Source organism: Aegilops tauschii, chromosome 1, assembly GCF_002575655.3.
Source record: "Aegilops tauschii subsp. strangulata cultivar AL8/78 chromosome 1, Aet v6.0, whole genome shotgun sequence".
Taxonomy (NCBI): Eukaryota; Viridiplantae; Streptophyta; class Magnoliopsida; order Poales; family Poaceae; genus Aegilops; species Aegilops tauschii.
Window position 1 is genome coordinate 67577239 of NC_053035.3, and position 15666 is coordinate 67592904.

The following is a 15666-nucleotide window of genomic DNA, read 5'->3' on the forward strand; positions in this document are numbered from 1 at the left end:
GAATGCACGAGCATTTCGTAGCATTGTTTCAATGTTGGTCAAACTCACTGGCTCTGCCACCACCACCTCCTCCTCCTCTTCCACCTGAGCATCAGGCAGATCAAGATGGTGATCTGCTGCTTCCACGTAGTCAATAACATTGACGTTCACAACTTCACCATGATGAACCCACCTAGTATATGTCATCGACATCCCATACAAGTGTAGATTATTTTGCACAGTTGACTGGGGTCTTGTAACTGAATTCATACAACTGCTACACGGGCAGAGCACATCTGATTTCAGACCACCGTACTCAGCTCTGATAAAGTTCATGAAGTTCTCAACCCCCTCGACATATGCAGCGATGAATCTTCGAGCAGAAGTTATCCAAGTCCTGTCCATCTGTTAGACATACAAATTAGTTCTTCTACTCGATATTTCAGGAAAAACATATATGCTTTTTTATGAAGTCCAGAAAAAAAATACCTAGGTCGATGTCTAAAGCTATGGCAAGATATTTGCACGAGCAGATCTAAGTAACGAAATATATGTAAAGCTAATTCAGCAAACAGATTTGAGTGCCAAATTATGGCAGGCTGTTTCAGCAGTCAATGAGGCCGAGCACACGGCCATCGAACTATCGAAGGCCATCGCAGCAAGAAAGATCGAGTATAAAACAGTGTAGAGCTATTTCACCTAACAGATTGGCTACTAGACCATGGCAATCTACGTCACAATAAATATATGGCAGGATATTTTAGCAACTAATCGGCCTTGGCATGCCATCTCAGCTAAGCAGATTGAGTGCAGAACAGGGAAAGGAAGCTTCTTAAGCAGAGCATATTGACAGTAAACTACTTCGGCAAACAGTGAGATTAACAGTGTCTATCAGCTAACATTCAGCGCTACACCGACATGAACGGGGCCTCAGTCTAGAATGTGCGTACCATGCGAGAAGCTGACCGCCGTGCGTCTCCACACGAACGTCGCCAGCGGTGGCGGCGCTGACCGCCATGCGCCTCCACAAGAACGTAGCCAGGGTGGCGGCGCGGCTAGAGGACGACAGTCTACAAGAGCGTACTGTGGGAGCGAGAGGATCGCCGAACCGCGGCGCCGACGTATCGGCGCGGCGGGGAGGGCGGCTTTGGCGGAGAGAATGGAGTGGAGGGGGACAGGGGGGAGGGGGTTTGGGGAATATTATTGGCTAGTTGGCCGAAGGGCGGTTGAATCGGATTTGGGGGAATTTTTGGGTGTGGGGGGGGAGGAATTTTGCGCGGTGGGCGGGGGGAGTTTGGCGCATGGTCGGTTTCTCCAAGTGCAGTCCCACGTGTCAGTGAAGAGGCAAGCCGAAGCGCGTTCCGTTTTGCGTGAGCTGTGTGCAGGACCGAACGCGTGTGGGGTGCAATGCGACCGCGACAGGAGTGCTGTGAGTGTACCGCCTTTTTTCCTTTTAAACTAGGTGCTTCGCCCCCTCAAAAAAAATTTGTTGCTTCGCGCGATCCATCGATACTACTACTAGTAATCCGGTAATCCTGACTAAAACGGCGCGGCCGGGTCTTTTCCCGTGCGATATGCTGGGAGGTTGTCTTAGTTGGGTTTTTTAGGACGAGTAATGCTACACCTACGTAATCCCAGTTACGTAATTAATGTAATGTGAAACGTGTGAGTTGTTGATTGTAGATTGGGGGGAGGGAGGGGCCCACCACCATGAAAATCAGGGGAGGAGAGAGAGAGGAAATTTACGTTAACCTTTTCGTAGGTTCCTGTAGATGTAGAAACATGTGAAATGCGTGAATGTGTAGTGGACGTACTATTGGAGTGCCTAAGATAATTTGTGTATGTATAGACCCTGTGTGTTTATTTTTCTTCGGATGTTAGATTTGTCTCGGTTCAATAAAAAGCAGAGTTGGTGATGATGATGTGCCTGTCATCCAGCAATATAGGCCGTCCGATCTATATCTAACGGATAGGAAGGAAACTATGACAATTTACCCGCACTCCTCTCCACATTTGCAGATAAGGCTTTCCCTCGTTCATCCTTTTCTCCCACAAGATCTTGATCTTCCGTTCAACGCACGGGCATCTTGCTAGTACTCCTACAATATGTATATTATTGTGAAAGTTCATGTACACCGGCCGAGATTAATGCAAACACGGCAGATTTTCATTACATTTCGAACTTTTATAGGACAGAAAAATAAAGGAAACCCGACCCTAAACCTATTCTACGGCGGCGACCGACGTCCTCCATCTGCGATCTCTATGTACGGGGGCGGGGTTCAAGACACGTGAAGTGAAGGTGCGGTCTCCGGCGAGGAAGAGTAGAACACGGGATACGGAACGGCCAGTTGGCACACCATGCCATGCCGCCTCCCATGCCCTACTCATCCTCGGAGGAGTCCCCGACCTCGGCGGTGCCAGACGTTGGATGGCGGCAAGTAGGACGCGTGGCTGACGGTGCTCCCGTCGTCGGCCGCCAGCGTGGCCACCGCTTGTGCGGTCGCGTCCGCATCCGGCTACGCCGCTATTGCGTCGCGAGAGGCGACTTTAGTGAGGGCGGTGACCTCGAGCTTCATCCCCGAAGACAAGCTCTCCCGCAGAGCGTTCGCACTTGCAGTCATGGCGGATGTGGTGCCAGGTAGGAGGACGATGCGCTATGGTGTGGAGGTTAGCTGGGCGTTGCCGCTTTAAGTAGCGCATTCCGGTGAGGCCAAGCGTCCGGGTGCATCATTAAGTCGCCGGAGTTGGTTCCTCGGGCACCGAGCCTCTTAACGACGACATACGAACGGACGGCATGAATGCGGGCAGCTGGCGCCGGCTGGGAACGCACCGCGCGACGGCGCGAGGGACGAGGGTTTTGGTGTGCCAGGGTAGTCAGCTGCGGTCGTGGCAACGTTGGAGATTCCCTTTGCTCACATGCAATCCCCGCATGTCATTGAAAAAGCAAGACGACCCGGCATGGTCTCAGGTCCGGAGGATGCAGTTGGCCGCGCTACACCACTCCGCGAACGCGTCGCGGCGCCCCGTGCATCCTCGACGAGCCGGGTGTTGGGGTGTGTTTGGATTGTGGCCAAAGTGCACCTTACCAAAATTTTGGTCATGACCCAAAGATTGGTCTTTGTTTGGATGGTTGCCATTTGTTTGGCATGCCAATGAACTCTAGCCAACTCTAGTTCATTTTTCTTGCCAATGTCGGCTAAATCATGGGAAACCAATACCTCAACCAAAATTTTGGTCATGACCCAAAGATTGGTCTTCGTTTGGATGGTTGCCATTTCTTTGGCATGCCAATGAACTCTAGCCAACTCTAGTTAATTTTTCTTGCCAATGTCGGCCAAATCATGGGCAACCAATACCTCAACCAAAATTTTGGCTACCCAATGCTTTGATGGGGCAACCTTGGGCACAAACCAAACATACCGTTGGTCGTGCCACAGCACTAACGCCACCCTCGGCACACTGAAACCGACCGTGTCTAACGACGATATGAGCGAGTCGCTCAGCGCGGTCGCCGTGTCCAGAGGCGGTGCTGGAGGTGTGCCCCGTTGTTGGGCCCAACGACCCACATGAACGGTTGTCGGCGGCGAGGAGGTCAAGGGCCAGCTCCTCCATTGGACTAGTCTGCGCTACGTCGTCCCGACGGGTGTGCCCCACATGTCGGTTTCCCTATTTTCCCGGCCATATTCGAGCATCAATGCTCCGCGTTGCGCATTAGGCCTTTCACTATGTAGGCCAATCGAGACAAGTTATTGTTTATTTGAGCCGTTCAAGTATAATCATGTGGTGTTTGCTTATTTCTCATTCCTCTCCAACCCTCTTCTCCATCGATCATGTCGCCCTCCAGTCGAGTCCATCCGCCCGCATGCCTCATTTGAACATTCCGCCGAGTATCATTCACATGTACCCACCCTAGTCCTCTTTCAATAGATCTCCGGACCCCGAGATGAAATCGAGAGGGAACGAGTGGGGGCACGTGATACCTAAGGCGGATTCAAAATTTTGTACCGGTGATCATAGCATCCGCAAATCATATATAAAGGGTATTCAATGTTCGTTTCGTTTTTGAACGTACAATATACTCCCCCTATCCTTTCTAGTTTACATATAAGTTTTATGTGTAGTCAAAGTATCTCTACTTTGATCAAAAAGGTATCAACATTCAACAACGCCCAATCAATATTGTTAGATTCGTACGTACTCCTAGATTTGTACTCGAGATGGTTTCCAATTTGACTATTGACAAGATTAATAGTACATGAGATGTATAATGTGAAAATTATATCATTGGAAACTCCTTTCACATACGAACTTGACCGTATGCTTTGTGTAAGTTGCATGTCATATATTATTACTCTAACATTTGGTCAAAGTTAGCCTCGAAAAACGCATTAGACCCTGTATGCTTTGTGTAAGTTGCATGTCATATATTATTACTCTAACATTTGTGTAAGTTGCATGTCATATATTATTACTCTAACATTTGGTCAAAGTAGTATAGTGGAGGTGGATCCTCTAACGTAGGTATCCCTGCCTTACCCTCCCTTTCGGTCACTTACTGGCAGACCCCATGCTTGCTATGCCCCGCATGTCAGTTACTCAATGGGTTCGGCCACGTCAGGGGATCCTCATCCGTAGTATACTCCCTCTGTTTTTATTTACTCCGCATAAAATGAAGGGAGTGGTGGTATAATAAATGACGCGGGCGGGGGAGGGGGAGGGACGTCGGTTCGCTCTCAACTGCGGTCCCACAAGCGAGCGAAAACGCAAGACGAAGCGTGTTCCATTCGGTGAGCGACGTGGAGAGTCCAGCGTGCCGGGCTGCAACGCGAACGCGACAAGAGCGATGTACAGTCAAAACCGATTGACCGGTCGTCACCGGAACCACTATTCACACCAGAACCTTCGCTGCTCGGCCTACGTCAGCCACTGCCCTAAAACCACACAAAATATCCAGCCCATTCCCCCACATTTCGATCCCCTAGCCCGCATCAAGCGTCCCCTAGTTCACCGGAAAGCCATGGTGCGCCACAAGATCACTTACTACAAGATGCTGACGCCACAGCGCCGCGCAGAAATCGCGGCGGCGGTCGGCGCCACAGACCTCCGTTCCCAAGCTCTCTTTGCGGCGGGCCAATCCCCAAGTTCTCTGGAGCCAAGCTACGAGGAGGAGTAAGCCGATCCAATGTTCATGGCGGAGGTCGCGGCGCAGAAGGCCCCCGATGGGTATGAGACGATGGACGTCGACTTCGTGCCAGCGTCCGAGTCCCCCATGGTGCAGGCGGACCAGCGGTTCAACATGGCGATACTAAAGGAGGACCGGGAGGCAGAGGCTCAACTCGACGCGGAGCACACGCATGCCGCTATCATCGAGGCTCTCCTGCAGGCGGAACCGGATGTCGTGGATGTGAACCGGGCGGCGGAGGCTCAACTTGAGGCGGAGCGCGCGGATGCCGCTGCCATCGAGGCCCTCCTGCAGGCGGAACCGGACGTCCTGGAGTTGAACCGGGCGGCAGAGGCTCGACTCGACGCAGAGCGCGTGGATGCCGCTCTCATCGACGCCCTCCTGCAGGCGGAACCGAACGTCCTGGACTTGAACCGGGCGGCGGAGGCTCGACTCGAAGCAGAGCGCGCGGATGCCGCTGCCATCGAGGCCCTCCTGCAGGCGGAACCGGACGTCCTCGACTTGAACCGGGCTGTGCGCTCGTCCGTGCAGAGCACCCACACGCTCCGCTTGAACGAGTAGCTGGAGGCCGAGGACAACCACGGTGCGGAGACACACGTCGGCAGCGACGGCTGGTTCCCGCCGGCAGCCAAAGACGACGAGGCCGTCTCTTTCCACGAGCAGTGATAGTTTTTCTTTATGTTGTTGTTTTTATGGATCTTTTGCTGTGTAAAAACATATATTTGTTATGCAAGTCGCCTGACTTGGGTCAGTCTACCATTTCAGGCGGTTGGATGAATATCCTACGTCTCCTTACCCTTCTTTCCTTCTACCTCACCTCTTCTTCTTCCCCAACAGACCACCGCACGGGTCGTACGGATACTCCCCAACATGCGGTTGGATAAACATACTCTATGAACGAAAATTATGTGTTAGTGATAGGATGGGTGAGTTTGGTTTGTTCACATGCGACAGCACGTGTCAGTGAGGGTGCGTTCCCTTGGTTGGGTTTCTGGCGTGCAGGAGCGACTGAGTGAGGGTGCGGTGCGACCGCGACGTGCAGGAGCGACCGTGTGAGGGTGCGGTGCGACCACGACAGCCGTGCGCAAGTGTACCTCCTTCTCATTTTGAAAACTTTAGGCAAGCTTGGCAAAAATGTGTGGCGAAGTTTGGCAATGCAAGGCCTAGACCCAAACAGGATAAGTACGTACGTACTAGGAGTACTAGTGTTAAAAAAGAAAGGCAGGGTTTTACTTCGCGGGATTTAATCGATACAAATCCTCATTTCACGTGTCAATTAATGCATATTTTTTCTCCAAAGACCAAAGAGCTAACCATCTCACTCCTCATCGCTTGATTAATGCAGCGCCATGCAAACCAACCTTCTCACTTCCGCATGCATGCAGGGGATATTAATGTCCTTGGTTGCTAACCCCATGAATTTTGCCTCCATTAGTGTTAGTGGCCCTTTACAAATTGTAATTTTGATATACTGGCCTTGTGTACAAAAAAATGGAGGTAGTAACTATATTTGACTTCCTTCCCCATTGCGGTGACGTCGACGATATATTTTTTTGGTGGTTTGGCGAAGTGCGTTCGACGGAGAACACCATTGAGGGAGACCACGGTAAGTCATTCTCAAGTGCCGCCTGCAAGCCGAGACAACCGCCTTATTTGCATCCAGGAAGTCCTTTACTAGTACTACTAGGAGTACTAGTGCGGTGAGATGGTTTCTCGAAGAAGACGATGGAGAAGCGGAGTCAGCGAAGAGTGAAATGATGGTTGCTTCGTCCGTGCTTTTGTGATTTGACGCCTCACTGCTTTGTGATATGTGATAGAAGGGACAGGGGAGTAGACTCTGTCCTCTATACTGTACTACATGCGTCCAAGCATGGGAGAAAGAGGAGAGACGTTGCATCTTTCTATTCCTTCAATCAATCAATCAGGGAGCTTCGGTTCCATCTTTTTGGCTTTGGCAACACCGTCCACAATGGTTCCCACGATGCCAAAAGCTATTTTCACATTTGGCTACACATTGTGGATGCCCTTAACCGTACCACTTGGTTTTGCTCCTGTGTGCTATCTATACAAATCTCAATTATATTGATCTAAAAAATTATAGAATCAAGATTTGTAAAAAGGAGGTGATTTTGCCGCGCGGATGGTGGGGGAGGTTTCTTATTTGAGCAATGCTACATCCACGTAATCGTTTACGTAAAGTTACGAACTGATGTGATGTGGGACTATTTGATTGGATTAAAGGAGAGGATTAGGCCCACCCCACCTGAAAATTAGGGGGGCATATATAGATTAGATGGAAAGTATACGTAGCAGCTACGTAGCCCTTTGTAAGTCTAGGATTAGGCTTCTTATTTTCGGAGGACGTTGTCCAGGCGGTTTGCTAACATGCGGTCCCACGTGTCAGTGCTTTACCAAGCCGATCCGCGTCCCACATGAGGCAGAACAACGGCAGAAGCAACACGTGGTTAAGTTGAAGAAGATGAGGGAGAAGCGGATTTAGCAACGAGTGAAATGATGGTTGCTTCGTCCCTCCAACTTAACTGCGGGAAAGGTCCAGCTTGTGATTTGACGCCATTGCTCATTACTACGCCGGCGCCATGACTGGGGTGCTTCACCCCGGCTGCTCTGCACTGTATTTCGGTATGGCACGTGGACCCGGTAGCTTGATGTCCCACATGTCGGCGAAAGGGACTAGAAGATTTATGAAAACGAGCGCTCCACTCTTACGACGGAGGAGTAGACGACACGATGGCCCAGTGAACTGTCACTTGTACTACTGTATGGTACTATAGTTTTGTTGTTTTGCACGATCCATCGATACAAACCCGATTAAACAGGAAAGGGCAGGATTTTTCCCACGCGGTAGATGATATTGGCCATACATTTCAAAGGCAATTTTAATGTATGCAAACTGAATAATTATAAGTAACAATATGATATCTAGTAAAACTAAAAACACATATGATTTATTGTGTTAGAGTGTAGTAGTAGTGCTGTATTGCATAGTTGTTAGATGTAACATGCGAGAACGTGTAGAGATGTAGTTTTGGAGGGCCTACAGAGAGAAAAGCGTAATACGGTCACCGAACTTCAGAATAAGCTGATTACGGTCACTATATACGTTTTGCGGTGATTATACGGTCACTTGCTCACAGTTCAGCATCGGATTGCACTCTGTTGACCGGCCAAATAGTCTGCGTGGCGCCATGTTGACTAGTTAAATTGACCACGTTCCTTGTGGGTCCCACCTGTCAGTTCGCATAGGCAAAAGGTCAGATAAACACAAATTTACGCAGGCGCGACAAGGCTCCAACCCGTGCGCGGGAATCACCTGGTTGTGTATGTGTCTGTCAGGGCCTGATGTGTGCGCATGCACGTGTAGGTTGAGCACTTGAGCGTGAGAGTGTGTGTTGGTCGTGTGGTGTACTGGTGTGTGCATGCATGCGTGCGTGTGTGCGTGTGAGTGTTGCGTGCGTGCATGTGAGTGTTGCGTGGCTGCGTGTGTACGTGTGAGTGTTGCGTGTGTGCGTGGGTGCATGTGTTTGTGTGAGTGTTGCGTGGATGCAGTTCGTGTGCATGCGTGCGTGTGTGTATAATCACCACACCAGCTCCTATGTGTTAAAACAGACGGCTCAGCATACCAATACAAGGCCACCTTGTCCGCTGTGCCCGCGGTCATGACTTCGAACCACCATCCAAATATTTTTTTGTCGTTTGTTTTCATTCTTACTAACAAGATGCCCGTGCGTTGCACGTAACATCAAGATGCATTTGTATGACTTGTTTATGTTGTGAGAGAAAAGGATGAACGAGGGAAGGCCTTATTTGCAAATGTGGAGAGGTGTGTGGGTACCTTTTTGCAAAATTGCCATAGTTTCTTTCCTATCCGTCAGATATAAATCGGACGACCTATATTGCAGGATGGCAGGCACACCATCATCACCAACTCTGTTTTTTATAAGAGTGTATTTTATGTATTTTATAAGAGTGTAGATGTAGAGTAGATACAAGTCGACAGGTGGGCACGATGGTAGTGAGATAATGTGATGCAACACTAGAGGTGCCACGTGGAGCGTTTAACTGGTCAACTAGTCATGTCATGAGCAAATATAGAGTTGTACGGTGAGCCCGTGACTGTATAATAACCACTAAACATAAATGGTGACCGTAATGAGTGGATTCTGAAGTCCAATGTATGTATCGTGCTTTCGCTTCAAATACAATGATCGTCATTGCATATATCCTGAGAGAAAGATGAAACATGCGTGAATTTTCTGGGGGCTTACTTTTAGAGGACCTGGAGATAGTTTTGTGTGCATACGTGAAAGGGGTGTACAGGGGGGTATGCGATGGAGAGAGAGATGCTCTTCGTTTCTCTTTATTATGACTAACTTTGTATATAGTATAAAAATATACAAATTCATAGTGCGGAATAAATATCATTGTGGGCACCATGCAATGCAAATTAGCATTCGTACTCCTCCATATAACTTTGTAATGTTGTATATATGTAGAAACTCTAAAATAATTTTTTGGCCACACTTTATTCAAAAGGAATGTTGTATGCGAAATAAACGTGAAGAGAGGGCTTTTTAGATCAATGGGGTACGTGATGTAACATGTGTGAATGTGTAGTTGATGCATTTGGCGGGGCCTAGAGAGGTATGTGTGTGTATTATGTATTCGAGAGAGGCATGGATAGAGGGGCCGACCGGGGGGGGCGTGGGAGAGATAGCACGAGAAATGAGAGTGGTCTAGAGAGAGAGACGAATATGACGTCACGGCAAGAGATTCTATTCCCTTAAGTGTGTATATGCAAGGGGGAGGGAATAGAGGCACCAGGAGAAATTTTCTGTGTGTGTGATGTTTGTGTTGGTATGTGTGGGTGTGAAAAGATAATGAGACGTGGGGGCAGAGGGTGTGTCACCGCGTGAGGTCCGGTGGGTCGAGGTGAGGCCCTTCGTTCGGTTCCGACCTGCGCCACATTGGTCGGCCCGTGACGCATTTAGGAAGACCCATGGATGACTAGTCGTACAAGACAAAGATAGCAGAATTGTGAAGGACTCTATGTCCACTGACAAAGCCGGCTAGGATTTGTAACCCTAGGTTCTCGGACTAAGGTAACCCCTTTATCTCTGATATTACTATTCATCCAACCTAACTTTAAGGGGCATCATACAGAATGCTCTGCTAGAATCATACTCGTCGATTAGGAAGAGAGGTGTGAGACAATGCGTGAGAGACATGCGTAAAGATAATGTGCGTACATGAGACACGTAGGCAGGTCCATGTATATAGAAAGGGTCGATGAGGATTGTGCGTGTGTATGTTTGCGAGAGGAAGAGTGCTTGTGATAAAGGTTAGTGAAAACAGTTGTAAATGGTTACGAGAGGGAGGGAGGGTTATATCTAGAGCATGTGTGCGAGAAAGACACCTCGGGAGAGAGTGTGTGAGCATGTGTGAGAGACCACCAATGGAGAGTGAAACTACACGTAAAAGACTGCTCTACACATTGATTAAAGATATAAATTGTATCCAAATATTAGGATGGGATCATGATATTTTCAATTCGCGTAAGGAGCGGTCATTGATCCATCAGACATCTAGATTCTATTGAATTTGAGCGTGTCTATGTTATTATTCTGCACAATTGATCCACATAGTTAGTATTTTGAATACCAGACAATGCATCACTTTAGCAATCGAATATAAACGTGAGTATAGTTCATGTTGTGTGTGTAAAGCACATTATACATACAAAAGTTACACAATGGACATTATAAATAGCTACCTATGAACTAGCATACATTTGAATTCAACTTAAGGTGGTTTAAAAAAATCGAATTCAACATGAAGTCCATTCAATTCTTTGAATTTGATATCATGGCATTTGTAAACCATATCTAAATTATGGGGGCACCAATCTTTGCTCTAATTTTGTACATAATAGCATATGTAGTCGTGTACAAAATAGATTCAAAATTAGCTCCTCCATTCCAAAATAATCGTAGTTATAGGATTTTCAAGTGTCAAAATTTCAAAAAGAAGCGGATAATTTAATGAGGTTTTCAAACATACAAGGTCAAATATAACGTTGTCTATTTAGGTCAATCCTCATAGTTCAAGAGTACGCTAAACGTGAATGCTTGTGTTTCAAAAAATTTAACGAAGCGCCAAAAGAGCCTCTACTCGCCCGAAACCGCGTGAGACCAATGTTTAGTAGTACAAGGAAATTACTTTTCTAATAACTCCGACCCGTGGAACCTACCGGCCCGACGTCCAAAGGTCTAAACCGGGGTAGGTTTGTAGCTTCATCTAGACGCCACGCAACCGCATCCGAAAAACATTCATACACAATGGCCGCCTAAGCACACATGCGCGCGGCCGAAATCGCTCCCGCCCACTATTTGGGACACCTGGGATTACCATCCTACCCCCGACCCGCAGTAGGTCCGAAATTTAAGAGGGGGGCAAAGTTTGTACTTTCCCCAAATTTCAAACAAGCGCGGCCCATCTTCTGTTCGAAAAAGCCAAAAACAAGCGCGTCCCAGACCGAAACATGGTTCCCCCCACCCTTCCGATTCCCCATTCGTACTCTGTGGGCGCCAAAACTACCTCTCCACCAGCCGCGAAACCCCGGCGTCCTCCATCCGCCACCCCATCCCACCCATCAACCGCCGCCCTCCTCCATCACGCCGGAGCCGATACCCCGACGTCGTCATCCACCGCAACCTCAACCGCAACGCCGTCCACGCCTAGTAGTTGAAGCCGAGGCCAAGCCGTCCGTACCCGAGCCAGTTCAACCATGCCGTCCTTCGCCTCACCGCTACCGCTCCAACTTCACCACCCTCCACCGCACCGGAGCTGTTCCTGCTACGCCGTCCTTCGCCGCCTCGGATCTGCTTCCCCTCCGCCGACATACGGCCACGGCAACATATCCAACAATTTGGCCATGCTGCACCCTCCAGAACATCGGTTTCCCCGGTAAAAAGAAGAAGATCGGCGCGACATGTGGAGGTGACCACACCGGCAACCGAAAAAGGTACTGCTCTTCCCTTATTCGTGCAAATCTTACGTCTCTACTTGCACGGTATTCATCCCACAGAAGACACTAGTTGACCGCTTCTTCTTGATACTAGATGTTCCTAGTAACTCGCGATGCACAAGGTTTCTCCTCATATACAATTTCACCTTAGCTAGAGGTCCGTCGCCCGCCTGAATTTCAATTTCTGGCCAATTGATTCCCAATTAACGGACGCATTCCCCGGCGTAACAGGCGCTAGTATGCCTATTACGCCGGGGAAGCAGCACCTTGGTGTTTATCTTAGGGGCGTGTGCGGCCTAGAGCTACTGGCGCCCGATCTGGAGGTCGGCCGGGATTAAAGGGATGGCCTGGGGGCGCTGCCAAGCATGGCGGTGGTGTGAGGTCGATGGGAGGGCGGGGCGGCGGAGGCAGGGGTCTGGGTGGTCGCTGGCGGTTCGAGAAAGATCGTCAACAGTGACTGGCAGGAGGTAGACGAAGGCCATCTGCCCGTTCCTTATAGATCGGACGGTTCATTAAAAAAATCGACTGGCCTATTTATTTTCAGTCGACTGTTATCTTAAATATGACCACATGTGGTGGTGTGCTGGAGGAGTACCTGCATTTCCTGTGCTCATATATTACAAAACCATACGGAGTAGAATCTAATTTTGTTTGCCATGCAATGTTGTAGAGCTATCATATGTCTCCTATCATTTATTTTTCAGCCACCTGCTATCTGCTACTTTTACAGTGCAATAGTTCTGCACACACTTCACCCTTACTCTCACTATTGTGTTTTTATGCAAGGGTATTTCAGACTCTGCTGCCATGAGAGAAGCCAAAATGAAAAGAGAGTAGTCGCTCCAGCTTTGTGTGCGGTTAGGCAAGACACGTTACAACGCTATAAAGGGTGCAGTGTCAGCAGATGGAGACGGTAAACGTAGCTCTGGAGTTGAGGACCTCGCTCGCAATGAACCACCATCCCAGGTGCTTGCTTTAACTTCGCGGTGTCATATGTGGTTGCATGTTCCATATGGTGTCTAGCTTGTATTCGAAAGGCCGAAGTCAGTAAGATAAGGAAAGATATTTTTATACATGAACCACCATCCCGTGAGCACCAGAAGACAAATAGCTAGTCAGGGCACTGGCCGAGCCAGTGACAAGCCCAGCAAAGATAGGCATCACCTGGAAGTCAGCTAAAAAGCTGCGATGGTGGCGTAGCAGCCCGCCTCCCACCAGGCTCTCAGGTCCTAGATGATCATGCTCACCACTCCAGCCGGATGTCTAGCTTGTATTGCTTCCAATTTGGTTAAATTGCATCTGCTTAGCTTACACATTATACCTTTGAATATGACATGCCTTTCTGTTTTTGGTACATACTAGTACATCTGTGTATTAACCATGTTCTTACATCAAACTAATGTTCTTGTGTATCCCTCATCAATCACTTATGACGAGGCAGGCAGGCAAGGGGACTACTCCTCATTTAAATGCGTCAGCCTCTCGACATGATTCTCAAGAAACAGAAATGCTAGATGAAGATAGTGAACGTAGCTCTGTAGTTGATTACAGCATTTCCCCTACACTAGCATCGCAGGTGCTTGCTCTAACTTGGCAGCGTGATATGTGGTTGCATGTTGCATATGGTGTCTAGATTGTAATTCTTCCAATCTGGTTAAACTGCATGTGCTAGTTTGCTTAGCTTATACATTATACCTGTTAATGTGACATGCCTTCCTGTATTTAGTACATAGTACATCTATCTATTAAGCATGTCCTTAGTATATGCAGTGCGATATTAGTTGCATCTTTCATATGATTTATAGCATGCGCTGCTTCTAATTTGTTGAAATTCCATTTATGATGGGACGCTTTTAACTTGGCAGAGTCATATTGGTTGCATCTTTCATGTGGTGTCTAGCTTGCATTGCTTCTTATTTGCTGGAATGGTTTCTGCTTAGTTTACACAAACAGTTGTGAACATGCCATGCCGTCCTGCTTTTCGTACATATTCCATCCTGGTATCATGTGTTTGCCTTACATCAAAGTAGTGATTGTCAGTATCATGCATGAATGATTTTTGAAGAGAGAATTTTATTGCTTTTTCTTGTCGGTTTTACTTGACAATTCAAAATCAATAAAGCGGAAGGAAGTTAGCAAGGCAGTGGATAAAGGTGCTCCTTCCGAACGGAGGGCCTCTACAGTTTCTACTCCTCCACACCCCCAAGATGATTTCCAAGACAACACATGCATAGACACTCAACAAAGCTGTGTTTATGATGAGCACGCCTCCCCTAGTGCAGCATCACCGGTGCTCCCTCTAACTTGGCACTGTTATATGTGGTTGCATGTTATGTGTGATGTCTAGCTTGTATTGCTTCTAATTTTGTTGAATTCCATCTGCTTACTTTACACATTATACTTGAATAAGACACGTGTTCCTGTTTCTAGAACATACAATATCTGTCTATCACACCATGTTCTTACATCAAATTACTACTGTTGTGTAACCTGCAACAATCACTTATCATAAGACACGTTTGACTTCGGAGTGTGATATAGGTTACATCTCACATTCTTTTCTAGCTTGTACTACTAATTTGTTGAAATGGCACTTATGACGAGACAGTTTTAACTTGGTAGAGTGATATTCGTTGCATCTTTCATATGGTGTCTAGCTTTCATTGCTTCTAATTTGTTGAAATGGCTTCTCCTTAGTTTACACATCATAAGATGTGAATATGCAATGGCACTAATGACGAGAGACCTCTAACATGGTAGTGTGATGTTGTTTGCATCTTGCATATGATTTATTTCTTGTACCGCTTCACATTTGTTTAAACACCATTTATGATGAGACACTGTTAACTTGGCAGAGCGATATTTGTAGCATCTTTCATATTGTGTCTACCTTCCATTGCATTGCTTCTAATTTGGTGAAATGTCTTCTTCTTAGTTTACACATCATAGTTCTGGTTATCTCTTCCGTCCTATTTTTCATACATATTACATCCTCCTATCATGTGGTTGTCTAACGTCAAAGTTCAGTTCGTCTGCATCACGCATCAATTTGTTCTGAAGAACTAAATTGTTATTCGTTTTTCTTGTCGGCTTGACTTAACATGGCACAGAGAAAGAGGAAGAAACACAGAATGGCAGGGAATGAGAAGCGGATGAATCCTGCAGATTCTGCTGGTACTGATGGTGCAATAGAAGGTCAAAGTCCAACGGAAAATTCTACAAACACGGCATCCCATGCTACACGAGTTGCAAAAAAAGCCAAACAAAAACAAATAGCTGCCACCATAAAAGCAGAGATAGCCCTAGTTCTTGCAACACCTACCACAGTACTACCAGCTGCACGACTTACTCGTGCGTCAACTGAGCTAGCAGCACGTTCCCAAGCTCCCTTGCCACCTGACACTACTTCCCAAGCACTCTTTACACAAGACGAGTTGGCAATATCAGATGAACCTTG